The sequence below is a fragment of the Triturus cristatus genome, chromosome 10, assembly GCF_964204655.1.
Source record: "Triturus cristatus chromosome 10, aTriCri1.1, whole genome shotgun sequence".
Taxonomy (NCBI): Eukaryota; Metazoa; Chordata; class Amphibia; order Caudata; family Salamandridae; genus Triturus; species Triturus cristatus.
The window spans coordinates 808,496,384-808,523,756 of NC_140593.1; the positions used below are offsets into that span (position 1 = coordinate 808,496,384).

The window sequence follows — 27,373 nt, forward strand, 5'->3', positions numbered from 1 at the left end:
TTGGGCAATCCAGGAGGGTCTTATGCGGGGGATTCCACTTACTAGTACTTTCGCGGAGGGGAAGGGTCCCAAACCTAAACTGGATAAAAAGCGTTCTGTCTTTGGGCTTTGAAATGAAGTCCAGGTATGGTTCTAAAAAAGGCACGAGCTTGTGTTGACGAAATGCCTCTGTAAGCCTACCATGATTGGGGTCACTATGGTCCCGGGCATCAACCCATGCCCAATATGCTCTTTTAATTGCATCCTTCGGTATTGGTGTCCCCAAGACCCGGTCAAATGCGAGACCTGTTGCGACCAAGAGCTTTTTAATGTTTGTCAGCCACTCGATTTTGTGAGCTCCTTGTAAATTCATGACCTCCCTGAGGCCATCGGCATAATTGGAGAGCTCAGGGGTACGCCACAGCCGCGCCCAGTGTAACAAAGGACGGAGGGTGACTAGATCTCTAATAGAGCGCCTGCCAAGGTCGCTCAATAGAGGTCTAGTCGGGGTGCCCCTCGGGAGTGATAGAAGGTCTCTAAAAAACTTGTTTTCGTTGGTCACTAGGGTGTCTACGCAGCAGAAGCCCCATAATTCTGCGCCATAAAGGGCGCTGCCTACCGCCTTTGCAGCGTAGATATCCAAAGCTGGGGCGATAGGTTTAGTGGTAGAGGCACGGAATTCCTTTCCCAGGCTTCCTATTACCCGTCTATGGTTGAGTGCCATTTTGTCAATATGGGGCTGCCACTTGAGCCTATCAGTGACTCTGATCCCCAAGTAGTCAAACTCCTTGACACGCTCAAGTGGTTTTCCATCTAGGGTCAGGGTGGACCGGAAGGATCTAGTAGAGTTGAAGTAAAGGAGTTTAGTTTTAGAGGTGTTGATGACAAGACCTCTCAGCTCACAGAACAAAAAGAAGCGATCTAGAAGCTTCTGTAGTCCTGCTGGTGTTTTTGAAATTAGAAGAGTGTCGTCCGCAAAAAGAAGGGCGGGGACTTTGTCACCCGCCAGTGTGGGGACGTCAGCTTCAATTTCGAGCAAGTAAGAGACTACGCCATTCACAAAGAGTGTGAAGAGCGTAGGTGCCAACACACAGCCTTGGCGAACCCCTCTATTGACTGGAATTTTGTCGGTTTTTTGTTCCTGAGTTCCCCATCTGATGCGAGCAAAGTTGTTAGTATGCATCCGGATGAGAAGGTTCAGGATGTAAGAGGGAATCCCCAGCTCCTCCAAAATCAGCCACAGGCGATCACGGGGAACCAGGTCAAAGGCGGTCTTAAGATCAATGAACGCCAGATATAAGGCGGCCTTGCCAATAATGACCACCTTCCAATAAAGTAGCACTAGCCTAAATGCTTGGTCAATTGTGCTAGTGCAGGCCCTAAAGCCTGCCTGGAACTTTGTCATGATGCCATTTTCGTCCACCCAGGAGTGGATCCTCTCCAGGAGGACCCTGCCGACCAATTTCTGACCAGCGTCTATAAGACTGATTGGGCGATAATTCGCTGGGTCGCCCCTTGAACCCTTTTTGAAGATGGGAATTACTTCTGCTCCCCTCCAAGACTCGGGCACCGGGGAGCCATCCAGGAGATTATTAATAAAAATTGCAAAATACATTGCCCATCCGTCAACATTCGCTTTATATAGGTCACCCGGGATACCATCTGGTCCCGGGGCCTTTGCAGAAACGATTTTATTGATGGCGATCTCAACCTCTTTCTTCTCGATCTTGTCGAATAAGAATTGGTCAGTGGGAGTAACTGTGGACCTCAAATGGGTGCAGTGATCCTCCTCAGGCCCCACCCCTACATATAGGTTCCTGAAATGGTCGAACCATTCCCTGTCCGTAATATGGTTGGCAATTTTGTCCTGGTAATACATAGAAGATTTTCTCAATATGGACCAGAAAAGCTCACCGTTTTTTGAGTGGCTTGCAGATTTTAAAGCATCCCAACGCTGCTCATCCCAATCCTTCCTTGCAGTTACAAGTGCCTGTCTATAGAGCTGCCTCGCTTCCCTGACCACACCTGGATTATTAGATTTAATTGCGAGGATCAGGGTGTTTTTTTTTTAATCTGCAGTCCTTGTTAAACCATTTGTTTTCTGACTTAATTTTTGGTATTGTTTTTTTCCTATGGTCAAGAAACAAGATACCAATCGAGTCCATAGTTTCCTCGAAGGTTTTGGTATAACCAGGCATATCACTGGATGCCATGGAGAGCCTGGCAGTATGATCAACAAGGATTTTTTCCAGAGCAGCAAGTTTTGTGTTAGACAGGACAAATTTAGACCACCTGAGGAATCTGTTGCAATTAGAGGGGTGGAGTATCTTGGTGAGCATCTGCATTCCATGTGGGGGAGTTTGATCTTGACTATACCAAAACTCTCGCATGCTAAGTGATAAAGGGTTATGGTCGCTGCTGGTTGAGGGGGTTATTATCATATCAGCAACAAATTTCCAGCCTCTCCTGTCAATCAGAATGTAATCGATTCTGCTTTGACAGGCGACCCTGTTGAAGGTGTTGGCACCCCCCGGGTCAGAGGCTGTACGCCCATTCGCAGCTCTTAGACCAAATTCTAAAGCTAGGGCGTTTAGTTGGATCACGACCGGGGACCATCTTTTTACGGGGTTAAGAGATAATAAAGGAATACCCCATCTAGTGTCCTCGTCGTGTGTTCCCAGGATATCATCTATAGCAAGTGGTTCAAAAGAGCAGTTGAGATCGCCAGCCACAAGTAGGAGAGAATCAGGAGGGCAAGTAGAAAGCATGCCTGAAAGAGATGTGATAGTGGGAGACTTAGCACCCCCTGGTGTTCCACGAGCATAGACATTGAAAACTTCCCAAGGATGGCCATTCTTTGGGCCCTTAATGGAGAGTCTCATTATATCTGGCGTGGAACAACTATTATGTGTGATCCTGAGGTTGAGGTCTGCCCTGACCCAAACCATAAGTCCGCCAGAGGGACGGCCACGCACGATTGAGATTGCTGGCTCAAAGAAGCAACAATACCCTGTCTTGTACAGTGGCTCTACACTCCACGTTTCCTGAAACATGCATATGTCATGTTCCTCAATTAGTTCACTCCAATCTGGAAGAGTGAGCTTATTACGTAAACCTGCCACGTTCCAGGAAAGAAACTTGATGTGACCGACCGAGGAGTTTTTCCCGAAGAGCAGGGACACTTGGCAGGTGATCTTCATGGTAAACATAGCTGATGGTAGGCCTCCAAGATGAATTTATTGGGGTAGGTGAGTCCATACCTAGATGTGCTGATGGTGTGATGGGGCCTAGTGTAGAGCAACCTAGGGGAGTCAGGGGAATGATTGGTATGACTCCATTACCCTGTAGTCAATCAACAGCCTCTAGGAACCATGATGTGCTAGACTAGAGTACCCTGAGTCCAGCGTGAGGGAAAGCAATAAAGAGTCCTGGGCTCCAGGCGTGGTTCAGTTTACTGGCCACTTCACGACAAGCACCAGCAAGACCCGGAACACTTAAAGCTCTGCCTGCACCTCAGGACCGCCCGTTGTCCCTGCACTTCAGGATGGAGCACAAGACCTGGGATGTTCGAATGAAAACCACCAGCAGCAGCAAACATCTTCAGCGCTCCTCGATACCCCCACGGGTGCTGTGCCTCGCTTCATAAATATTGATTGATTGACAATAACAGCCCACAGGGAGTTTTGTGTCCTGGGGCCTAGGGAGTAACATGCGATCCCCACTCTCCAGTGAAAACACTTTACAGCAGGGAAAACAGTACAATCTGAACGTGGCGGCCCGAGTTTTCGAGCCAAAACCAGGGATTTGCGGATGTCGCGTGCTGCACCCGGAACATTTGGAGACATGCACTCTACCTGAACTAGTGCAACAGGTCTTGCAGGAGCTACCCCCTCCCAATTACCGCCAGTCATTTAATAGCATGTCTTAATGCGCTATATTAATACTTGGAAGGGTGGAAAAGCGAGTACGTAGTGTAAATAAAGAACCAGAGATGACAGAGACCTGCGAAGTCTCCAAGCAGGAAGCGGATTCGAAGACATGAACACGAGCACGTGACCCGGAGGCATGTGACCAGGAAGCGAGCGGCAGGTCAATTTCAATCACAAGCCGCGTTCACAGCTGGCGACTCCAGAAGGAACAGAGGGTGCCGGGGACACAGCCCGCTGCACCGGTGTACAAGCAGATCCAACGTCGGCGGTGAGTAACAAAACGGCATCTGGTGTAGAACTGAGCGACTTTACTGAGTGTTATCTCGGGGTAATGAAAACCATATTTCCTCGAAGTTTGCATCGTTTTTAGGTCCCACAGACTGCTGTACTTTTCATGTGTAGGAGTAAAACCCCCGCTTTCCAGAGAAAGGCTTATTTAATCTTCGTTGCTCTCAGAATATATTTCTGTGCTTGCAAAATGTGCTTGATTGTTGCAAGAGAAGTGTGTTTGCTAGTAACAGTAACGTGTGGCATATGAAGATGTGAAAAATAGGTCTCCCACGTGCAATCTACAGAAGCAATTACCCTGTACATCTCAAGATGTAAAAGCGTATCGGTGTGAGACTGGAAGGTTTCAACAACAGATGGCATGTGTTCGTTTACCAAAAGCATACTTTGTAAGGGCGTGAGATCTAAATAGAGTTTTCTGGCTGACTCAGTAACGTTTAAAGGTATGGGCTAAGAGGACAATTGCCCGGGGTCCCCTGGTAAAGCAATAGAATTGTTGAAGGTCTTGACATAATAACGTTTCCCATAAAAAAACAGCTTATTTTTCTAATTTGACAGCCGAGTATGCTCAACAGAACCTTTTCTCTCTCATATGTCCCCTTCACAACCTTATCTCTATACCTCACCGTTCTTTCTCTCTCTCAACTTACCTCACCATTAGTTCACTACCCCACCACTCCACCTCCCCTCTCGCTCCTTCCACATCTGCCCCCTTTACTTCACTTCTCTAAATATATTCCCCCTTTTTCTCTATCATTAACTGCTCTCTGTTTTCTGTCTCTGAGAAACACATCTCTCTGAACCTCCTTCTCCATTTCCACTCACCACCTCCACCTCAACTGACCCCTCCACCTAAACTAGCTCTCTTAACCTCTATCTTTATAGATATCTCTGACTCCTTCACTCTACACTACATTTCCCTTTCTGCCCTTTACTCACTCTCTATATTTCCCTTTTCAACGCTTTCTTTACCTGACCTGTTCTCCTAGACCTGTTCTCATTTGTTTTCTCCATGTTTCACTTTTGTTTTAGCTGAAGTCTGTCTGTGTACACCTTGCTTGAATATAGCTCTCTCACATTTACCTCTTTTTCTACATTCTCTCTTTCTCTTACTCACTCATGAGAACATGGTTCTCCTCTACCTCCCTGTACCTACATCGTCCTCTTTCTGCTTCTATTAATCTTTCCTTCTGTCTACATCACATTTCTCAATTTACTTTACTTCTGCCCCTAGCTCACATATACATAATTTCTATCCCTTTCCCTTATTCTGCGTGTCTCTCGCTATACTGTTCTCTGTACTTCTGTGTCCTGTTAGGCTTCCCTATATTATAAAAAAAAAACAGGTCACAAGGATTTAAATCATCGTAATAAGCAAAGAGGGTCTCCTCGTAGTAGAAGACCTAAAGTAGATCTTCATTTTATACCGTACCGAGGCATGCAATATAGGAAGATTTATTTTGCAAATAATTTGTTCATTGCATAATTGCGATATCAAAAAGTTTTACTCTTATAGAAGATCCAGTGGTCATGCTTATAGTGAAGGAAAGTGCAGTGGAGAGAAAAGACAAAAACAAAGTGCATCACAATTGCAAAGACACATGACTGCTTTTAAATTAATTTAACAATATGCTAGGAGTTTATATAGGTCTGTTGTTGACGGCGTTGCAACCTAGTTTAATGAAAGGTCGTCATCAGGGCAGGAGTGCCCGGTATCTGGTATCAAGGAGGATAGTCCTCATTTTTTTATGCAGTAACATACAAAGGGGCTCAAAGGTGTCCGGCAACAGGCTAAAGAAGAGAAACAGCACGGCGTTTGCGTGCATGCGTCGTGTCTGATCTGAGTGGGATCTGCAGAGTGATGCCAGACTGACTTGAGCGGCTTTTTGCACAGAGCCCCTGTCGTCGTACAATTTCGGATTGTTGCCAAGCACACTTCCGTAATTAGGACTTGGTCAGAACATGGTGCCCGTACAAAAACCGTGCTGTTTTTCTTCATCCGACTGTTGCTGAACACCTTTGTGCCCCTATGTATGTTCCTACATTTAAAAAAAATCAGGACCATCCTCCTTGATACCAGATACCACACACTCTTGTCCTGACCTATATAAACTCCTAGCATATTGTTAAAATATCAAAAAGGAGCCATATGTCTTTTTAATTGTGATGCACTTTGTTTTTATGCCTTTTCGCCCCACTGCACTTCCCTTCACAATAAGCATGACCACTGGATCTTCTAGCGTAAACGCTCTGACGCCCATGGACCTTGAACATGCTGTGTAAATCACTCAATAAGTAAATAGCCAAGTCAACTCTATGAAGGTTAACCAGATTTTCAGTGCATTTCCCTGGCCTCTCCTCTGTATCTCCCTCCCCCCCCCCCCTCCCGTTACAGGGACTGGGGCTCAAATCCTCTGAGATTTCCTACTCCCAGACCTCATTTTATGTAGATAGATTTAGATCCATATTTGATTCCCTCCTGAACTGCACATTGGAGCTCATCAGCATGATCTGTTGTTGTCCACCTGGAATTTTCGTCATTGAACCTCTTGACTGTTTCTGCACCCACCTAATCCTCTGAAGATGCCTGTAAATTAACCTATTGTGTCTTCTTTGGCTAATGGTGATCTCCTACCGGGCTTGTGTTTTCTTAATTTCAGGTCGGGTAATTCAGATAACTGGACATTCTAAGTCTCACAGATCCAAAGGTGTGTATTCCCTGAGCGGTAGGTAGACTCCCAGATGGTACATTCCAATACAGAGTTTTACTCAAAACTGATACAGTTGCATCAAATGTCCCTGAAAAGGTAACACAAATCTTTAGTATGTTGTAACTGGATAAAATGCAGAAAATATTTCTTTATATTGCACATGACTATTGGAAAAGGGGATTGTATGCTGGCACAGATTAAAAAAACACAGCAGTTTAAATAATCATGATAATGTGATCTCCTCTAGATACATTTTCATGCATGGTTTGCAAACGTGAGCTGCATGATTTAGGAATCTGATTGGTCTCCATCCTCTATCACCGCACACACCACACCCACCACACTCTTCTCCTACTGTATTCTATACTCGCCATCTCTGTTGCTTTGTACTTAGGAATATGCTATATGAATCCACATACTAACAAATGTACTTTCAGTAATCTGTTGTTCTGTGTGCGTTTTTGTACACTTCTACTGTGTGTTAATAGACTGCTGTCTCTTAGCTAATGTTGCGTGTTGCAGTTTGCACAAACTTCAGAAGCTGGTGTGGGACTGAAAAGTTTAATTAAAACTGGAGCTTGTGATAATGTACCTTCAGGGTGCTTGCTTACCCAATTACAGCTCCCGAGGTCTCTTAAATGAATACACAGAATTATTTTGTCATCTATGTTCCTTGATAAAACCACAGGGTAATTCATTCAGATGCTTCAATTTGGTCTTTGCAGCCTTCTTTACACAGTCCGTTTAACTCTTCTCTTAATGCATTTCTAAGTAATATTGAAACCCTTCTCACCTTATGAACACAAGATGTTACACCCACTTTAAGCATAAACCCTCTAAAACATCACAAATTCCTCTCCAGAACATCTGGACTGAAATATTTACATCCACCTACTAAAATCATGTTTTTCGGTCAAAAGAACTTGTTCAGGATGATTAGATTCAAACACAATTCCAAATTCCTGTTCTTTCCAACCCGGCTATGGTTTTTCTTTTCGCTCCACATTTATTTTTCCTTTTGCTTGCCAGCCTTTGCTTAATGCATGTATTTAAACTTCCCAGCAAAGCCACTCTTCTCCGCAGTAACCCACTGGAGACACATCAACAGTGTCTAGCTTCACACCTGTCAATCATTTAAAAGTCTATTAGTTTGAGAGCTTATAAGGCGAACAGGATTCAGCCCATATATCTACCTCTTCATTAAATATTGTGACCATTGTATTTAGGGCTACAACCTTCAATAACATGGCTCACGTTGGTATTATTCTTTTCACAGATAACCACAACTTCATCCTTTTAGCTACTTACATTTGTTCTTTATTCACCATTGTTCACATCTTTAGTTTGTCATAGCTGTATAATTGAGAAAAATGCCCAGTATTCCTAAATTCTAAAAATGTTCTTTTTTTGTTGCCAATCACTGAATGTAGCTGTTTACTAAATGCTACTGCATCTAAATCATTTTATCCTTTTAGAAGTTGTAGGCTCTTCATCTTGACATTTCTGTTTGTCCTTGCTGGTTCGTATATCTAGTGTTCTTCTCTTTACTACCACACTTGCACCATCCGGCACCACTTTTACTTATTTGGTGGAATTTTCAATCGTTTTCACAACTCGCACATCTTTCTCCAATGGGAGTTCATTCAAACTTGGAAGTTTTTCTAGGATTTTCAGATCGTTCGTTCTCTTAAGTAATGGAACTCTTACTAATTTCCTCATGTAGATCTTTAAATTTAGATGTTGATGCTAAGGTACACAGGACAGAAACATATTGTTTAACAGATTCACTCGGTTACTATTTCAGGAAAAAGTCTCTCCACCAGCAAGCTTATTTTGGTGTTATGATACTCCACTAAGGCCCTCATGGCCTGTATGTATTCATCGTCTCCTCGATTCTCAAGTTCGAAATCAGCTTCACTTACCATATCCTTATTTGGTATTGGCATTTGCTCTAAAAATGTTATCCCCTCTGCTCCTAGACTGTCTTAACAATGACGATTTACATTTTGGAACAAACTATTTCCCCCCTATTTCCTTGAGTTAAGTTTCAAATACATCCCTCCTGTCCTCCATACACATTGATACTTCACCAGGGTCTGAAGAAAAATGGGTTTCGGAACTCCTAAGTCCATTGCACACATTGCAATAGTCTAGTCAATTGGGAGACGTAAAAGTAGCCACAACCATTAATCTTTCCTTGAGAATGCATTTTCTATGATTCTCTTCCCTTCAGCGTGGGATTCATCAAGGGGATGCTGCTTGAAGCAAAGCTCTTGAAGGCCACATTATATCCAAATAATCTGTTTCAATACATATAATTTTTTTTAATAAGATGCCTAGTGGATTGCTATTTTCTTCCACCATGCACACCCTGCAAAGACTCTGCTTTGAGTGATTCCATTCCAACGCAATAGTGAAATTGGCGTAATTCACTTGTCATGCTTATTGAGCTTCCAATCAAAGAAACTGTTCTGCGTCCACGTGAATCCCTATACATTCGCTGGTGGTTATGTCCTGCAAGTATTTTTGTCCCTTATATGCCCGGCAATGACACTTCAGGAAAGCCTTGATGGTTATTAACTCGTCTAGGATGTCTAATGAAAGCCTCATAGCGGGATCACCAAGTCACAGTTTTTCCCTTATAAAATTGCCTACCGAAACAGGGTGACTTCCAAATGCTAACACGGCACATAAATTCACTCCTCAAGACGGTTACCAAGATTGTTCCCTGCTACCAGAGAAGCTTCCTCAGACTGTCTTCGCTGGGCAATTATACTATTACTGCTTGCTGCCATTCCCACTTGTTGGTAGAAGCACTAACGCACTTGTCACCAGTTTCACAAACTCCAAAAGTTGGTATGTGGTTGAGAAGTTTTAACTCCAGCTTAACTCCATTGGCACAGCAGCAATGGCCAGCATTATTGTATTTTTTCCTTAAATGATTTTGCTCACATTTTCTTTAGTCATTTTGTGATTTGCTTTTTTTATTGTTGATATCACAGCTATTAATATTTTGCAATTATATTTGAACTTTTAAAACGGGTTGTGGCAAAAATGTAATAGGTCTGTCTTTGTTTTACATTTGGGTACCCCTGTGCATGCATGCATTGGTACAATAGCCAGCAGTTGTTTTTATATTATTCAAATTGGGTGTAAAGGGTAACCAAGCGCTCCAACAATATTACACACTATTCTTACTTGTACTAACAGTACCCTGCGGTGCTTTCAAACTCGGGGAATAACACCCAAATCCCCCAAAAGGCTCAAGCAGAGATTGAGTAGATTATTCACATATGTTGACGCACACGCAAATAATTACAAATCACAATACGCCATTATATCAAAGTAGAACAATGATCAGTTGGGCTTCTGTTCTTCCTTTTATTCTCAATAAATCTTCCACTCACAATAAATCTTCCACTCCCAACATGTTTCGTCGCTACAGGGATTAACCCAAATGACTTCCTCAGGGCTGGAAATAATACAAATACCACAATTGGAGTACATATTATTTTCACACATAATATCATAAAGTAAGCCCAGATTTCAACCTCGTGCAGAGGGACTATTCAATGTGCATCACAAAAGCGTGTAACAAAATATTCAATTGCTCAATGATTGTGCACGTGTTAACACTTCATTCCACTGAATTGTTTTCTCCAAAAGTCAAGTGGTAGCTAACCGTATTTGAATGTCACACATTCTATACATCCTTACTACTAAGTACACCCGGTTCATTGTGATGTCATGTAACCATGTCCCTAAGGTTATTATTTTAGCCAACCCAAGTGAATGGCATGCTCGATTAATTTTCCCAAGAAGGGTAAACCTGTACCTTAAACTTTTGTCAGATCGATTGCCTGTAACGGTTCAAGCCATAATGATAATATTATTAAAGATTATGAAGCACATGAGGAATAGGTCTTACAGTACGTTTGTTGTTAGCAAAACAAACTAAGTCCTCCTCCAAGGCCATCTTACCTCACAAAATTATCTATTCCTTTCAAACCTCTATCATGGTTCATAATATTCAAAACAAATGCTGGTATAAGACCCTAAAAAGAAAATATATTCATGTCAACATAAAGCTAGTATCGCCATAATCAGTTGCTAAAAATTAAAGCGACCTATTCCACTATGTACCGACTCTTGCCTCCACTATGTATAAATGTGTAGACCAGCACCTTAGACTTCCACGCTATCTAATTCAGCGTTTAATTTTCGTATCTTTGGGTTTTATTGTCGGGCATGTGTTCTCGGCAACCTGTAACAAAATAATAAATGGCTATCTAAACTACCGATAATCAGCCGTCATCGGTACCGAACTCAGTAATTAATCATAATTCTTATCCCAAACAAGGCTACTCCCGAGCAGTGTATGAAAGCGTTCCACACGAAAAAGAGTTAGTCAAAGGGACCAACTCTGTTTCGGTACCGATGACGGCTGATTATCGGTAGTTTAGATAGCCATTTATTATTTTGTTACAGGTTGCCGAGAACGCAGGCCCGACAATAAAACCTAAAGATACGAAAATTAAATGCTGAATTCGATAGCGTGGAAGTCTAAGGTGCTGGTCTACACATTAATACATAGTGGAGGTAAGAGTCTGTACACAGTGGAATAGGTTGCTTTAATTTTTAGCAACTGATTATGGTGATACTAGCTTTATGTTGACATGGATATATAATTACTTTTTAGGATCTTATACCAGCTTTTTTTTTAATATTATGAACCATGATAGAGGTTTGAAAGGAAGAGATGATTTTGTGAGGTAAGATGGCCTTGTAGGAGGACTTGATTTGTTTTGCTAACAACAAACGTACTGTAAGACCTATGCCTCATGTGCTTCATAATCTTTAATAATGTTATCATTATGGCTTGAACCGTTACAGGCAATCGATCTGAACAAAAGTTTAAGGTACAGGTTTACCCATCTTGGGAAAATTAATCGAGCAGGCCATTCACTTGGGTTGGCTAAAATAATAGTGTAAAATAAGAGAGAGGGGCTCTATTCCACAAAAAGGGGTAGAGCGCCAAGAGACAATAGTCTGAAGAAGTATTCCCCTTTTTGGCACCTGTGCAAATACTCATACAAACTCATACAAAGAATACACTCAATCAATCACCAGAACAAGACACCAAAGTTTAAACCCTAGTAACAAGATATTTTAAAAAACTCTATTTTATTAAAATTGTTTGACACAAAACATTATTAAACAAATACAAAATTAAAAATAGTGAGACAGTTACATAACAGTACACAGAACTAATGACATTGTGCCTGTCGTGCAATAAGCAAACATAAAAGGGATCACAAATAAAAAAGATCACAGTTAACAAACCGTTCAAAGCATGGGGAGAACACAAGAAAGAAAAAATGATTTCTAATCCAGAATACAAAGGAAAACACTAGACCCAAATCAACTGTTCTCCGCAGTATTGATACTGCTAGCTAATTTCATCGAGAACAGATGTCACTCCAGTCTACAGTCTGCCTTTTGGACTTGCGTCGACGCGTTTCGGTGGAGTACTATAATTATAAGACCACCTTCTTCAGGACAAATTATTCAATCTCCCACGATATAGATAATCTACCAAAACAATGAAAATTGATATCATTAAAAACCCTTTCGGCAATAAAAACATACATACACAAATCTTGACATTTGGTGTCATTAATAACAGCTCACAGAAGATATACATATAAGAACAATGTTATCTAGGATCATTAATGCCCTCTAAGACTTTTTTTTAAAAAAACACAACAATAACCATAGAGGACATATAGGCCAATAAACGGTGTGATTCTCCTGGCGATTCATCATACAAAACGTACATACACAGTCATTCTTAAAGCAACTCATTCAATCATACCATATCCAACTCACTGATTTCTTCCATATGTTTTATTTAGAAAGAAATGAACTCGATTAAAGAGTAATAGTAGTTACCTTAAAAATTTTTTTTTTTAGAACATCCAAGAGGTTCGTATTGGTAGACTTCTTGCCATCTAACTAAAGGGCGAAAAACGCTGAATTCAGCGGGAACGTAAAGGAACAGGCCTTTTGGTCTAGAGGGAAAGAAATATTAATAATTTTGAGAACCTCTCTTACTGCTGTAAACTACAATAGTGTCTAGATCCCTATTAGTTAAATACCTGCCTTCCTGCCTTTTAGAATTAGTTACGATCGGGTTGCGAGGGTATATGCGCCGATCATTATGCTGAAAAAGAAGGTCCAAAAGTAAGTTGTATGTCTTATTCCCACTAATTTAAACCGTAAGATTGTGCTACACACTTACTTCAACAGGAGTGTTGTAACATCTTTAGGATAAAAACTGGTCCTGTATTATTGCTGAGGTCCCTTTGCGATGATCCTCGATGCAATTAGATAATCTTGATGGCGCTTTATTTTTAGAGATTCTAGGATTTCTACAAAAAATGAAAGAACAAGACTAGAGCTATGTATTTCTGAAATAGAATTAATTATGACATGCCCGTATTAGCAATAATTTTTGTAGAAACCACTCAAGTGCACATGTATCTTTCTAGTTGCCAACTAGCTAAAAAGCATATAGACCCCAGAGTGTAAAAACTACACTCATCATCCAAAATCCAAAAAGTGAAAGAAACCCCATGGGTGAAGCAAGAGCGTTCGTGCTGCATATAGTGCCAGAAACCCTAGCCCTCAAAACAGGTAACAATATCGGCATCGCCTCTATAATCTCGCCACAAATAGTCAGCGTTAGAGAAAGCTGAAATCGACCACAGCCCCCCGCTAGTCAAAGATTGCTCGGGGTCTCTAAAGACCAATTCAACGATAGACCAAGTCAGGCTCGACCCACCGCTAGTGATCTAAACTTACCCTGTTCAACGCGCATGGATACCTCTACGTCATCCCGGGAGCAGCGTGTGTCAACTCCCAAAGGTACGAGCCCGGCCTTAAATACATTCATGGACGCGGGAGAAGCATGAAACTAGCAACAGCTGCGGGCTATCGGAAAACCAGTCGAATGGATGAGCTAAAACGGCGGCCATTTTGAAGTACCTTAAACATACCGAGGACTCGCAATCAATCAGAATTGGTGTGCCTTCAATGTATGTTTAAGCCCCAGATGACCTAACAATAAACCATTAAAACCTAACCTTTTTAAACCTTCACCCGTTCACGCGCCTCCGGTGGCATTTCAGACATAGCCATCCACAAAAATTATTTGAAGTATCCACATAAGACACACTCGGCGGCCATATTTGAATAGGTAATCTGAATGCAAATCCGATGGGTAACACGGAGGAGGCGGCCCGCATGGGCTTACCGAAAGAGCCATTATTGTGTCCATGCATGTTCAGGCCCAAGATGTAAGAATGTCGTCAAAAATCACCCAATCTTGGACCAACAAAACGTGTCCCCCAACAGGTACCAAAAAACTATACCGATATTCTCGTGATGGACAACAAGGAAACCCTCCAAATGGAGGCATAGTTAAACATAGACGGCGGCCATATTTAAATGACCTTTCTACATAAAACTAATCACTGAACAGAAAAGAAAATCTCTGGGTGTTCCTCTTCCTAATGGGCATTTAAAATGTGTCAAATTCGCCTAAAGACTACATCCGACAGATTCACTATAATACACCCATCCGGTGTATGAAACTACTAACGGAGTCAGGGAACCTAGGGGAGGTAAATAGTCATATTACTTGTTCATACGATCCCATTCCTCCCTAGAATTAAGCCCATTTCTAACTGTGTTTAGGAGCGAGATGTACCATTGCTCTCTATGTTTCCTTTTTTGTTCCATGTTTCCCCCACGAGGCCCCATCCACACCTTTTCCAATATGAACCACTCTATGTCTGACTCCTTATGACCCATTTCGCTGTAGTGGGTTACTAGAGGGGCATTTGCTTTCTTGGTTCTGATAGCGGAGCGATGTTCTTGGAGTCTGATTCTAAGCTCCCTACCGGTTTCCCCAACATAGCCTTTCCCACAGGGGCAACGGAGAAAATACACAATGTTTTTGCTCCTACAATTATTCAGGGACCTAGAGGAGATTTTTTGTCCATTGTGTTCCAGCATATCCGATTCCACACACAAAGAGCAGACATTGCACGTTCCACACTTCACATTTCCCAACGCCGGAGTTTTGGCCAATGTGTGTTGTACTTTGCCCATGCTCGCTCTGTAAGTATGGACCAACTCGTTTCTCAAGTTCTTGTTCCTTTTAAACGCAAAAATCGGTCTTTCAAATTTTCTTTCTTCCTCATTATTGATGATGTGCCAGTTGCTGTTAATTACATTTTTGATACGGTTACTAATATGTGAGAAGTTGCTAACAAAGACCAGTTTCTCAGACTCCTTATTCTTTTTAACTGTATTTTGGAGCATCGCTTCTCTATTATAAAATCTGGCACGTTTAAAAGAATGGGTAATGAGTTTTTTCGGGTACCCTCTCTCCTTAAATTTCCTTTTCATGGTCTCCGCATGTCTGTAGAAGTCATTGAGGTCAGAGCAATTTCTCCGCAAACGGAGAAATTGACTAAACGGTATGTTGTCACGCTGCGACTTGGGGTGGAAACTAGAATAGTGTAAAAGAGTATTTTTGGCCATTGGTTTAGTGAATAGTTCGACTGCCAAAGCACCATTGACATCCTTAATAGAAATGTCCAGAAAATCAACCCTGGATCTACTGAATTCAGATGTAAACTTTAGGTTGGGATCCCCCAAATTAATCCAGAGTAGAAAATCTTCCAAGTGATCGATTGTACCGTCCCAAATAAAAAAGATGTCGTCTATGTAACGGTACCAGCCAACCACATTTTCAAAGAACGGAGCAAGTTCGTTGAAGATATGTTTGTTTTCGAATTCACCCACATAGAGACAGGCCAGGCTCGGCGCACAGGTGGCCCCCATGCTCGTGCCTTTCTTTTGTTTGTATAACTGGTCTTTAAAAAGAAAGATGTTATTCGTGAGTACCATCTTGGCACAGTCCACTACAAAGCTCTTCTCTACTCCTTCTAGATCGATCTCCTCGATCGCTCTGCGAACCACCTCAACGGTTTCATGTTGAGGAATGTTAGTATAGAGAGACTCAATGTCCAGTGTGACTAGACATTGAGTCTCCCCATTGAAGGCCTTACCCTCAAGGAGGGAGATCATGTGTGAAGAGTCCCTTACATATGATTTGAGATTCATCACTATTGGACGCAGAAAATGATCTACGTATTTGCTGAGGGGCTCAGTCATAGAGTTGATACTACTGACAATGGGCCTCATCGGTGGGTTGCCTCGGTCTTTGTGAATCTTGGGGAGACCATACAGAGCGGGAATCCTAGGTTCTTCATTATTTAGGAATTTAAATTCTTCTTCACAAATCCATTGGTGTCCCCTAGCTTCATTCAAAAGGGTACTACAATCACAAGTCAGCTTCGCTAGTTGATTTCTAGAGATGGGTTCATAGTGTTCTGTCACCGCCAGCATTTCTAGCATTTTCTGATCATAATCAGATGTGTTAAACACCACGACACCACCCCCTTTGTCAGCCGGTTTTATTGTCAGCCTCAGATCATTACTTAGAGATTTCAAAGACTGTTTTTCTTCTCTAGTCATGTTGTGGTCAAGTTGTCTGGGGTTCTGAGATAAGATCGATTGGATACCACTTTCAACCGCTTTTTCAAAAATCTCATGATTTTTGCTTACCATAGCTAATGTAGGGGTAAAAGAGGACCTGGGTTTAAAGCCCGAAACATTATTGCTGACCCTAGCGGGACGGTCCTCGAATAATCTTTTGAGTCTAGTTTTCCTAAAGAAAGCTCTTAAATCTCTTTCCAATTGAAATGTATTAATACCTGTAGTTGGAATAAAACTAAACCCTTTACTCAATACTCTCGTCTCTATTTCAGTGAGGTTTCTGTTAGATAGATTTATCACTGGTGTTCCGTCTGACGCCAGTAGCGTTGGTTTCTCGTTCTCAGATATTCTTGCTGAGGAGGAGGAGGGCCTCGAAATTGTTGACCCCTCCCCTGATTTTGGTTGAATCTCTGTCCCTGCCTTGGTCTTTGATCTAAAAAAGACGGCGGACCTGCTTCCACAAAGTTATTCCTATTGCTACTCTCTTCTTTATGGGAGATCTCTTCCTCGCTACTGGACCCAGAGGTGTCAGAAAAGGTCACCTGTTTTCTCCCACCTCTCCTATATATTGGTCTGTTGTAGGGTCTTTCCCACCCTTGTTCCTGTTTTTGTTGGTAATAATTCTCGTTAAGGAATGGGTAGACTCCTTCAGCACTAAATCTTTCTATATCTTTTTTGAGTTTGTTAGTTTTTTTATTTATGAGGTAGTCTCTGTATCCTTCAACATCTCTATTGATCTCCTCTAGTTTACGCTTGGCATCTTCTACTCCAGTGCTGTTTCTCAATTCTAGCTCCAACTTTTCTATAGATTCTTTTTCGATAATAATTAATTCCTGCGCTGTCTCGATAATCAGGAGCATCCAATCCCTACTGCATCTATTCGAGATCTGTGTCCATACTTCTAAAAATCTCTTATTTTCTATAAAAAGACCTGGTTCGTTCCTTACCTGTAGACCAATAGGGATTGTCCCAGATTTTACATATTCTATTAAAAAGTCAGCATGTGCTTCTGTGCGGATAAGTTTCTTTTTTAGACTAACCAGTTTGCCCCAGTTTTCCCCTTTTCCGGACATAACTGTGATTTTATTGCCATTTTTGGTGTTGATAATCTTGTTGAATTGGTCGTCACTAAAGCCAAATGTCTTAAAGTGATCCATGACCTATCAGCTCCTAGCTATAACACCTCCAGAAGGAGACTCTCCAGCCAAAGGCTGTGCTATAATAGTGTAAAATAAGAGAGAGGGGCTCTATTCCACAAAAAGGGGTAGAGCGCCAAGAGACAATAGTCTGAAGAAGTATTCCCCTTTTTGGCACCTGTGCAAATACTCATACAAACTCATACAAAGAATACACTCAATCAATCACCAGAAGAAGACACCAAAGTTTAAACCCTAGTAACAAGATATTTTAAAAAACTCTATTTTATTAAAATTGTTTGACACAAAACATTATTAAACAAATACAAAATTAAAAATAGTGAGACAGTTACATAACAGTACACAGAACTAATGACATTGTGCCTGTCGTGCAATAAGCAAACATAAAAGGGATCACAAATAAAAAAGATCACAGTTAACAAACAGCTCATCCATTCGACTGGTTTTCCGATAGCCCGCAGCTGTTGCTAGTTTCATGCTTCTCCCGCGTCCATGAATGTATTTAAGGCCGGGCTCGTACCTTTGGGAGTTGACACACGCTGCTCCCGGGATGACGTAGAGGTATCCATGCGCGTTGAACAGGGTAAGTTTAGATCACTAGCGGTGGGTCGAGCCTGACTTGGTCTATCGTTGAATTGGTCTTTAGAGACCCCGAGCAATCTTTGACTAGCGGGGGGCTGTGGTCGATTTCAGCTTTCTCTAACGCTGACTATTTGTGGCGAGATTATAGAGGCGATGCCGATATTGTTACCTGTTTTGAGGGCTAGGGTTTCTGGCACTATATGCAGCACGAACGCTCTTGCTTCACCCATGGGGTTTATTTCACTTTTTGGATTTTGGATGATGAGTGTAGTTTTTACACTCTGGGGTCTATATGCTTTTTAGCTAGTTGGCAACTAGAAAGATACATGTGCACTTGAGTGGTTTCTACAAAAATTATTGCTAATACGGGCATGTCATAATTAATTCTATTTCAGAAATACATAGCTCTAGTCTTGTTCTTTCATTTTTTGTAGAAATCCTAGAATCTCTAAAAATAAAGCGCCATCAAGATTATCTAATTGCATCGAGGATCATCGCAAAGGGACCTCAGCAATAATACAGGACCAGTTTTTATCCTAAAGATGTTACAACACTCCTGTTGAAGTAAGTGTGTAGCACAGTCTTACGGTTTAAATTAGTGGGAATAAGACATACAACTTACTTTTGGACCTTCTTTTTCAGCATAATGATCGGCGCATATACCCTCGCAACCCGATCGTAACTAATTCTAAAAGGCAGGAAGGCAGGTATTTAACTAATAGGGATCTAGACACTATTGTAGTTTACAGCAGTAAGAGAGGTTCTCAAAATTATTAATATTTCTTTCCCTCTAGACCAAAAGGCCTGTTCCTTTACGTTCCCGCTGAATTCAGCGTTTTTCGCCCTTTAGTTAGATGGCAAGAAGTCTACCAATACGGACCTCTTGGATGTTCTAAAAAATTTTTTTAAGGTAACTACTATTACTCTTTAATCGAGTTCATTTCTTTCTAAATAAAACATATGGAAGAAATCAGTGAGTTGGATATGGTATGATTGAATGAGTTGCTTTAAGAATGACTGTGTATGTACGTTTTGTATGATGAATCGCCAGGAGAATCACACCGTTTATTGGCCTATATGTCCTCTATGGTTATTGTTGTGTTTTTTAAAAAAAAAGTCTTAGAGGGCATTAATGATCCTAGATAACATTGTTCTTATATGTATATCTTCTGTGAGCTGTTATTAATGACACCAAATGTCAAGATTTGTGTATGTATGTTTTTATTGCCGAAAGGGTTTTTAATGATATCAATTTTCATTGTTTTGGTAGATTATCTATATCGTGGGAGATTGAATAATTTGTCCTGAAGAAGGTGGTCTTATAATTATAGTACTCCACTGAAACGCGTCGACGCAAGTCCAAAAGGCAGACTGTAGACTGGAGTGACATCTGTTCTCGATGAAATTAGCTAGCAGTATCAATACTGCGGAGAACAGTTGATTTGGGTCTAGTGTTTTCCTTTGTATTCTGGATTAGAAATCATTTTTTCTTTCTTGTGTTCTCCCCATGCTTTGAACTGTTTGTTAACTGTGATCTTTTTTATTTGTGATCCCTTTTATGTTTGCTTATTGCACGACAGGCACAATGTCATTAGTTCTGTGTACTGTTATGTAACTGTCTCACTATTTTTAATTTTGTATTTGTTTAATAATGTTTTGTGTCAAACAATTTTAATAAAATAGAGTTTTTTAAAATATCTTGTTACTAGGGTTTAAACTTTGGTGTCTTGTTCTGGTGATTGATTGAGTGTATTCTTTGTATGAGTTTGTATGAGTATTTGCACAGGTGCCAAAAAGGGGAATACTTCTTCAGACTATTGGCTAAAATAATAACCTTAGGGACATGGTTACATGACACCACAATGAACCGGGTGTACTTAGTAGTAAGGATGTATAGAATGTGTGATCTTCAAATACTGTTAGCTACCACTTGACTTTTGGAGAAAACAATTCAGTTGAATTAAGTGTTAACACGTGCACAATCATTGAGCAATTGAATATTTTGTTACACGCTTATGTGATGCACATTGAATAGTCCCTCTGCACGAGGTTAAAATCTGGGCTTACTTTATGATGTGTGAAAATAATATGTACTCCAATTGTGGTATTTGTAATATTTCCAGCCCTGAGGAAGTCATTTGGGTTAATCCCTGTAGCGACGAAACACGTTGGGAATGGAAGATTTATTGGGAGTGGAAGATTTATTGAGAATGAAAGGAAGAACAGAAGCCCAACTGATCATTGTTCTACAGCAGTTGTTTTTAGGTCGCGCCCTGAGCCGGCGTGCAAGCGCTGCTCTGGGGTTGATCTGGGGTAGTTGAGTACGGGAGAGAAGCCACGCCCACTCCCCCGCCCATCTTTTTCATTGGCTTGTGTCTTTGTCCTTTACTAAATGCTGCCTTCCGTTGGTTTATGGGCCTGTTAGTCCCTTCCTGTGATGGCCATGTCATCATTTGTATCCTTATATAGTTACTGGCCATTTTACTTAGTGTTGCATGAGCAGTATTTTCTTCCTGACTGCCTCACTCGCCCTCTTGCCAGTAGCCAAGATCACACAATACACTGAGCGAAGGATGCGGTGTTCCCCAGGATACGGAGGCGTTGCTTTTGTAACCTCTGTCAACAATATTGCATGCCCAAGCTTCCGTGTATCCAGGACCCCCTCAAATTAGACTCTGGCCCAAGTCCATCCCCTTGCTCTTAGCTGGCAATACATGTACATATATATATTCTCCCCACTTTAAGAGGGCTTCTGTGAGCTGAATCCTGCCCGCGGAGTTCCTGCAAGAGCCCCTCGCAGCACACGCAGATGGTACCCAGGGCTTACCTTCAAGGCAGATGTGCACTGCACGTCTGGGGGTGGCCTCTGGAGAGATACATAGAGGGTGTCCATCATTAGAAACAACACCAACTTGTCTCAAAGCCCACTCTTGATCCGCAGGTCTGCTTTGCAGCCCAAACTTTGTCCGAGGTCCCTGCAAGTCTTGGAGCACCGAGGAGGTGTCTCTGCTTTCAAGGACTTGTTTTGATATTAATCTTCTCACCTTGCCCCCCTCGCCCCTCCTGTCCGCTCGCGATCTTCCCACAGCCCTTTTCTTTAATAATCTGCACTCCTTCCCCTGTGCCTCTCCCTTTCGCCTCCTTCCTTCCCTCCCTCCCCTCTCCTTTTCCCTTTCCTCAACACACCCACCACAACCCCATCCACCTTTATTTAGACGAACATCTCCACAGTTTTATTTTTAAGTGTATGATCTAGGTGCAACAGCTCGATGTTTAGGAAATCTTGCGCACAATGCCAAGTAGTTTCAGAGTTGATTTTAAGAAGTCTTGTTTTTTTGGTGTATCTGTTCATCTGATGTCGTTGGGGGCGTGGCTTCAATGTTTTTACTTAAACAACATCTCGACCACAGTCCAGGACCTTCTGGGCTTACGATCCCAGGAAGCTGCTGCACAGCACGCATTAGTTGGTTTGAGGGACCATATGTAACTGCCCTTTTTTAAAAATTAATTTTATTGGCATTTGTAATGTTAAGACTTGTTGGTTCGTGAACGAGACCCTTATCTCAAGAGTTTTTAAAAAACACTTAATAATCGTGCAATTTTGTAATGCCATGCCAAATTATGTACTGTATTCGGTCAGGCACACACACAAAATATCCACGGGGGTCACACAAGCGGTACAATCTTTTGGTAAACTTTTACCACCGCTCTTAAAGTGTAGCTCACCCACTTAAAACTTTACAAATGCCGAGCCAGCAGGAATAATGTAGCACATTCCTACCAGGGTTCATATATTTAATACGCCCTCGTTGCATCGGGCAATGAATCGCATCACAGACCGATGGGGTTAAAAGGTTGCTTTTATTTCAGCAACAACAATTCAATACAATAATGCAATCAATGAACTTAACTTGAATGTAACCCCTCCCCGCCACCCCTCCTTGATCCTCCATATCGATCCCCCATGAATTTCCCTCCATATTGACCCCCCATGACTTTTTCCCCATATTGATTCCCCCATGAATTTTTCCCCATATTGATCCCCCATGAATTTTTCCCCACCTTGGACCTCGACCCCAACCCCTTAGTTTGTCCCCCTTCGTACTTCCTGCCTCATTCCTCTGTCCTCTGTTTTCCCTCTGTCCTAAGCTACCCTTCCTGCCTGCCTCAATCCCGTCCAAATCTGCCACCAGGAAAAATCCCTGCAAAGGCGTTTTTCCTGTCCCCCGCCGCCCTGGGATTTGGAGTCAAATACCACATTTTATGTGCTTTACCAAGTATAAAATTAATCTCATATCCCAGCTTGATAAAGAACAAACTTTTTAATGAAAATCCCCAGATAAATACCAAAAGCTCAAAAGCCAACAAAGAAGGGCCGCCGCCAATGCAGTCCCTAAACCCCACGGATGCAGCCCCAAAATGTAAGCCAACTTGTCTTTTATGTTTACAAGATATAGTTCATTGGCAATAAAAGAAAGATGCACCCCATCCGGCCTGAAAAATTGAAAATCATCTTTACCAATTTCATCATGTGATAGATGTCAAGCAGAAGACCTAGGCCCGACAGCTGTACCAAATCGTTCTCGCCCAGATGAATCAATAATATCGTAGGGCATTGCTTAGAAGAAAGTAACTCTGCTAAACTCCGTAACAGTCGACCCCAATGCATTCCACTCTTACCAAAGCAGGTCATTTCAGTGTCCTCAAAACTACAACCTAAATTAGGCCCATAATGGCTCCTCTCAGCTTGTTTGGCTGCCCATTTCACAAATGGGTGTCCGACGATCCAGACGTTCGCCATGAATGCCGGAGGAGAGAGCTGACGACCTGGAAAGAAACAGATGTTAGCAAGACCAAAAAAGAGATCTAAAATTCATCCAAATCTCTGACCTATTTTAAACAGCAATCTGATGTCCAACGGCCCAACCTTCGTAATTGCTGTGAAGAGAAACCCCTTCTGACAGCTTCTGAAGCTGCATCTATTCTAAAAGAATGGGTATCGAATTCTAAAGGGTTAAGACCTAGTAAATGTAACGATTTTCTCAAAATCGCTAACAGCTGTGAAGCTGTTAAGGCAGAACCATCTTGATGCTGAAAAATAAAATTATTTGGATAAATTTCAAATTCTTTGAAGTGGAACCAAGCTGACCATGGGCAGAGCAAGCCGCCTAGCTTCCGCAAAACCACAGTAGCCCCTTTTTCTTTTTTCTGTTTTAGATGATTCTAAAGGAACACTTACCGAGTGTGGTGGGGTTGAATCATTGGAATACTTAAGCCCTTGAAAAACTGATTTTCCTAATAACTCGGATATCCTAAAGGCTCCAAAAAATAACCATAACATGCAAAGTTTAAACAATGAAGCTTCAAACTTTGAATAACAAATTTTAGGCAGTGTTGGTATAATGCCACCCAGTAATGCAAAAGATAAAGGTTTGCGCAGTGCCTCGTCTCTTTATTTTGGATTAACCTAGTAAAATTCTCCTCCACAACTCTCCTAAGGAAGGGTCATAACCCCAAAAGCACTTACCATAAAAAAAAATGCCTGAACGCTTCCCAGCGATGGTGGTAGAGGATATATTCCTATCCATGTTGCTCAGAACAAAGCGGAGAATATCATTGTTGTGTAGTAAACAACCTACTTGATCATTGTTATGACAAGCTGCACCCAACTGTCGAAATTCCACCCAGGCCCTTCTGTAAGCCAAACGTGTGCTGAAAGCAAGAGAGTGTTCAACCAACATCCTTATCTTCAATCCGCTAGAAACCATACCTCTTGCGAAACCTGAGTTTTTTTCTGGGTCTGCTTTGGGTGCCAAACCACGGAGTCTCTGCCACTGAGAATGAGAACGCATGGGCTATATTATTGTCCAGACCAGGTATATGCTTAACTCTATACGTTCTATTAAACATCAAGCAACCAAGCATAAATCTCTGCAACAATTTAAGCAATCGTCTCTCTTTTGCTTTTTGACCATTCACCAGATCAACTACAGTTTTGTTATCAACACGGAAAAGAACTGTCCTGTTTGCCAAAAACTTGCCCCAAACTGCCAATGCTACGATCAGGGGAAAGAATTCAAAGAATCCTATTCTACGCTTTTCATTAACCCACTTCTGAGGCCATGTTTCGGCATACCATTTACCGTTCCAGAAAAGACCAAAACCGTTAGCTCCTGACTCATCAGAAAAAATTTGCACTGACCATACAACATTTTCGGCTAAAGACCAGATAGGAACAGTGTTGAAGACATTAAGGAACATAATCCAAACCTCGAAATCGTATCTCATGGACAAACACTCTAACTCTGTGATGAGGTAAGGAAACATCAGACATAGCAAAACCCAACCTCCGACAAAATGATCTCCCAGCCTTTACTACCCTGCAAGCAAAGTTTAGATGTCCTAGTAACCGCAGTATCTCAAACGGAGTGAGTTTTGGAGACATCCTAGCATGTTCCAAAATTTCCCAAATCTCTTTTACCTTACATACTGGCAATCTGGCCTCCATTTTCACTGTATCAATTACAATACCTAGAAAAATAAGACCTGTTGCAGGGCCCTCTGTCTTCTCTTTAGCCAGAGGCACACCTAACTCTTGAGTTAAAGATTGAAAGAAAAGGAGTGCCTTGTCACACGGTTGAGACCATTTCGTACCGACTTAAAGAAAATCATCCAAATAATGGGACACCTGGGTATGACCTGAGCTGAAGGAGAAAATCCATTGCAGAAAAGAGCTAAAATCTTCGAAAAGCTGACAAGAGACTGCACAACCCATGGGCAAAACTTTATCGACAAAGAATTATCCTTGAAAATGTATGCCAAGGAATTCAAAATCTTGTGGATGAACTGGGAGTAACCTAAAAGCAGATTTTATGTCACATTTGGCTAACTCCTCTCCTGAGCCGGCCTTCTTTACCAGGTAAAGAGCTACATCCACTGAAGCAAACTGCACAACAGTGTCTTTCACAATAAAATCGTTCACTGACAAACCTTGTGGACAAGATAAGTGCTGTATCATGCGAAATTCTCCCTGAGCCTTTTTGGGGACCACTCCTAAAGGAGAAATGATAAGATTGGAAAGAGGCCAAGAAAGGAAGGGGCCAGCTTTAGATTGAATCTCCCTGTGAAGTAATTTAAAAATATTCACAAACTCTCCATTCCAAATTTTTTCTTTGGTATGTTTAAGGTGAGAACCTAAGGGCATTGACAGCCCCATGTATGGAAGCCTTTTTAAACCTATTATTTTATCCTTACCGTCCTTCTCCCCCTGAATGCTTGTGTTAGCTTCCAATAATTTATCCTTGTCTTTATCAGGATTAGGAGAAACTATTTTGTAACACTAAAGGCGTTTTGCAATGGCAACAAACCTTAACCTCTGAAGCCTTACCGTTAACAAAAACCCCATCCACTCTGCGTTTCCTAGAAGAAACTGTATTGCAAGGGAGATCAAACTGTGACTCACCTGCTTGACAAGGCTTGTACAGCGTTGAAGGCTTTTTCTTGCCGGCGTCGTCAGATGCTTTGGAATAGCGCTCGAAATCCTTCCAGCTTCTTTCAAATATTATCTTGGAGATCTTGTTAGTAATCCCCCCCCCCCCTCCAGTTTAGAAAGACAATTCATCGCCACCGTTATCATGAACCCCTAGGCGAGCCTCACTGCAGGATGGTTGAGCTCCATCACCCCGCCCCACCATCAAATTGTCTCTGGTTCACCGCTTTTTTGAACTGAGAAATTTTGTGGTTGGGTAAAGGCGTTGGAAAATTTTCCGAGAGGTTGTGATGAAGTGAAAAGGACGCTTGAAACCTTTTTCAAAGGTGGGTCGCTGCACCTGATGCCATTTTGCAGCTTTGAAGTAACGTTGGCCTGCAAGCGGCCAATACTTGCAGACATAAGGGGTCCCGTGATGTCGCCAGGTACCGCAGCGCTACACCTATCCTCATTGCTAACCCATAACCACTTGACCTGCTCAGGAGGTTCACTACTAGAACTGACAGATAATTTATTGACGATACCGGCCTCAGGGGCTGAAGAGCTAACTTTAAACATTAATTTAACCTGTAAATCTTCACTGCCCGAGGAAGAATTTACCACAGCATGACTTCTAGGTCTGGCCCTTAAGTTTCCCTCAGTGGATAAAGCAGCACCACTTAAAGATAATTCACCACTATCAGATGAAATGACAGGTTAAAGGGTTCTCTCACACAATCCAGAAACTCCAGATTTAGACAAGTGAAATTTTGCCCCAAAAATAGGTATGTCACGTTTGGTAATAAAAATAGAAGAATCAGTGCCCAGGACATTGTCAACATTAGCCAAGTGTAAATCACCACTAGGTGACGCCAACGCCTCATCAGCTAATACAACCTCATTGGAAAATCCTGGTGTCCCTTTAAGGGAAATTGTTTTTCTAACACATTTTCCTCTGACTGAGAGTGTGCGTGCCCTGACCTTCCTTTTCCCACAACAGAGGCAGCTGGTTGCTGGACAGAGGTAAGAGAGGGGCCTCCTTTTGTAACTTTATTCATAACACCGGTGACTTTAACAGGCACAATGTCAGGGGAACTCTCAGACAAAGTACAAGCCCCTACAGCAGCAGACACACCATCAGAGGAAACCCTTTCCTTGAGAGAAATGCCAGTCCAAGCCGGACCTAAAACACTAGGGGCGAATAAGTCCTTCCCTCCTGGCCTGGCACAAGACCTTGAGAGCCTCCCTCGCTTTATCAGAGGTTCCAGGCATCCTTCCAGTTCAGTTCATAAACTTTATTCGGGTAGCTTAGTACCCATAAAAGCACAGCATCATAGCAAATTAAGTGACAAATGGAGGGTTAGAAATACATGATAATAAAACATTTACAATGATCTAACCATAACATTTTGGTAAGTTGAGTAACAAGTTAAAAAGAACTTCATTGGTAATAAATAATTTACTATTAATAAAACATTATATCAACTGGCAGTTGTACAGAGATAGTCATTCATAATAAAAACTCAGGGATCGGGCATAGTCTTCCGTACTCTAGTGGCGATTCTCAAAAATATGCTTATACGGAAAATCAACTCTTCGTCGGCCAGGGAAACTAAGCACAAATAAGCG

General features: G+C 41.8%; 1 protein-coding gene across 3 annotated transcripts in view; it reads left to right on the forward strand.

The window, feature by feature from the left end:
- Nucleotides 1-4,034: 4,034 nt before the first annotated feature.
- Nucleotides 4,035-27,373, forward strand: part of LOC146790039 (alpha-N-acetylgalactosaminidase-like) — a 154,287-nt gene continuing 130,948 nt past the window's right edge. The window contains exons 1-2 of one of the 3 annotated variants that reach the window (XM_085628370.1): nt 4,041-4,176; nt 6,857-6,922. The gene's annotated coding sequence lies outside the window, so the exon portion shown is untranslated. Of the gene's footprint in view, nt 4,177-6,856; nt 6,923-27,373 lie in introns of all 3 variants that reach the window. The other 2 variants (XM_085628369.1, XM_085628371.1) reach the window with 2 other exon arrangements.